Genomic DNA, 2,941 nt, shown 5'->3' with positions numbered 1-2,941 from the left:
AAAATTCACACACAAAAACGATGGGACTCAGAACATAAAACTTGATTTAGACCACTTGGAGACCAGATTCTGTTCAATGATTCTCAACGCTGCTGAATATTAGAACCATCTGGGGAGTTTTAAATATTACTGATGCCTGGGTCCTACCATTGGAGATGCCGGTTCAACATCTGAGATCAGGCATCAGTAGATATTTTTTTTCATTAGCACTTAATTTTAATTAAAAGTAATAGTTTTGATGAACAGGCTAGGATAATGTTCAAAACCAACTTCTGAAAAGTCACATTTATATAAAGGAAATAAAATAGGCCAGCAGAAGTCCGCAAAAGGTGCGCTTGTGTTATTGCACTTGGATGAAATATACTGTTCACGGTAGCATAATCCTTAGGCCACACAAGGCCAGGAGGAGGGGACAAACACAGGGGACAAACCCCCAGGTAACATTTATCTTAGTGGCCCCCAAAATCTTTAGCATTTTCAAAACATTCAATTAAGAGATCTTTACAAAAATGACTGCTGTGTCTTCAACACATTTTGGTTACGACCATACTCTTCATGTCTATTCACGTGCAAGTTTAAGCTACAGCTTTACCTCACATGATGGGACACCTGTTACACTAAAACCACCCAGAGCCCCAGGCCATGGAAAGTGGGGAAGGGAATGAATTTCTACTTTACACAATTTTAGGGACCGATACCGCGGCTTAGTTTACCCTTTCAAGCACTCTTCATTTTGGTCATTTATATTGATCGGAACATGAGAAAAAGTGACAGTAAGTACGAATCAGCCCTAAAGTAATTCCTGAGCTACTAGTAGAAAATAAAATAAAAATTTAAAAAGTCCCCAGCCACATTCGCGATAGTGGCATAACTGTATGTACAAGAAAAAGGCTGTAAACTTATAGAAAAGATAAACTCTGACTTCAAAACAAATTACAAAATGGATCTCGCCCATACCCTTGAGTGTTATAGAGAAAAGTGTAAACCAGTGGCCCTAGTTACCAAAAATCACTTGTCCTCCTAGGCTGCGAAATGACCTTAAAGTTTGGCCTGAGCTAGTTTTATCTTCAAGTTTTCTCCGAGTTTGTCCATGAACTCAAATGTATTCAAGTAGTCAGAACGTTGCACATTGGGTAAACCTTTAATACAAGCAGCCAAGTCTTCGGTCATGAAGCCAGCCTCAATGGTCTCAACACAGGTGTCCTCCAAAGCCTTTGCAAAGAGGCCGAGCTCTTTATTGTGATCAAGCTTCGCTCTGTGGGTTAACCCTCTGGTCCAGGCAAAAATGGAAGCAATGGGATTGGTGGACGTCTCCTGTCCCTTCTGGTACATGCGGTAGTGACGGGTTATAGTCTCATGGGCAGCCTCTGCTTCTACTGTCTTGCCATCCAGACAAATCAGCACACTGGTCATCAAGCCAAGAGAGCCATAACCTTGGGCCATGGAGTCCAACTGTACATCACCATCATAGTCCTTACAGGCCCTGGTAAAGCTTCCCTCTGATTTCAGAGCTTGGGCCACCATGTCATCGATGAGCCTATGCTCATACCAGATCTTCTGGGCTTCAAACTTGGACTTATACTGCTTGTCATATATGTCCTGAAAGATGTCTTTAAAACGTTCATCCTATTTCTTCAGAATAATGTTTTTGGTGCTCAGACACAAAGGCCAACTCTTAGACAGAGCCATCCGTAAAGAACTGTGTGCAAAATCTTCAACTGACTTATCTTGATTGTACATCCCCATGGCAACACCACCACTCTCTTCAAAGTTATGTACCAAGTATGTCTTTTTTGGGATCCATCACTTGGCGTGTAGGTTATCTCTACTTTTCCAGGACCAGGAACAACAAAATCAGTTGCTCTGTATTGATCCTCATCAGCATGGCGACCTATGATGATGGGTTTTACCCATCCGCTCACAAGCCAGGGGGTATTTTTGCAGATAATGGCTTCCCTGAAGACAGTACCATCCAGAATATTTCGAATGGTGCCATTCGACGACTTCACATTTGTTTCAACTTGAATTCCTCAACCCTCTTCTCATCGGGGGTGATGGTAGCACACTTGATACCAACATTGTACTTCCTTATAGCTTCTGCAGCATCCTTGGTGACCTGGTCATTGGTGGCATCACAGTTCTCTATGCCTAAGTCATAGCTGTGCAGGTCCAATTCCACATACGGAAAAGTGAGTTTTTCTTTAATCAACTCCCAAATGATTCGCGTCGTTTCATCTCCTTGCATCTCTACCACCGAACCGCCATGGATTGTTTGAAACATTTTGAATTCAATAAACCTTTACAGTGAGTCAACTTCTAATCACTCTAAATCCTCTTAATCTTGCAGGCTCAGCCGAGTTCAGCTTACGTCCTGCAGGGGAAGGTACACTGACGATGAGGCAGGGGCGCCACAGCCACTCACAAACTCAAACTTACAAGCGTACACTCTAGCACTCCCAGCTGGGTCCCAGCTGTTTCGGTGTCTGACACCACCTCCGTCAGGCATCAGTATATTTTAAACCTCTACCCCATTCCCATCCTAGGGGGCTCTAATATGCACCCAGGGCTTAGAACCACTGCTCTAAATGATGCCTAACTTATTCATAACATTCTTATTTACAAGCAACATAATAGAAAGTCATAAATAGAAAATTAGGCACAAAAGCAAATATTTAGAATCAGGAGAAAAGCATAAAAATTTAATTGTTTTAAAAGCTGACAAACACCATACTCACAAACATCATAAAATTTAGAAATATTACATAATATTTTAATTATTTGCCTGACATACCACTACAATATATTTTTCTATTTCATTTTTGGCTGTGTAAGAATATTGTTATAAATGTAATTTTATAATCATTACTTGAGAAAGAACAGATAATTCAGTCTTTCTTTAGCATTGTTGATCCAAATTTCTTTTCTAAGCAAACTTTTTAAC

The 2,941-nt window shown here is 40.8% G+C and overlaps 1 pseudogene; it reads right to left on the bottom strand.

The window, feature by feature from the left end:
- Positions 1-849: 849 nt before the first annotated feature.
- LOC109446647 (isocitrate dehydrogenase [NADP] cytoplasmic) lies at positions 850-2,367 on the bottom strand (annotated as a pseudogene).
- Positions 2,368-2,941: the final 574 nt, after the last annotated feature.

Source organism: Rhinolophus sinicus, linkage group LG01 (assembly GCF_036562045.2).
Source record: "Rhinolophus sinicus isolate RSC01 linkage group LG01, ASM3656204v1, whole genome shotgun sequence".
In the NCBI taxonomy this organism is placed as follows: domain Eukaryota; kingdom Metazoa; phylum Chordata; class Mammalia; order Chiroptera; family Rhinolophidae; genus Rhinolophus; species Rhinolophus sinicus.
Note: the sequence above shows the minus strand (reverse complement) of the source record. Positions and strands in the feature narration are given on the sequence as shown.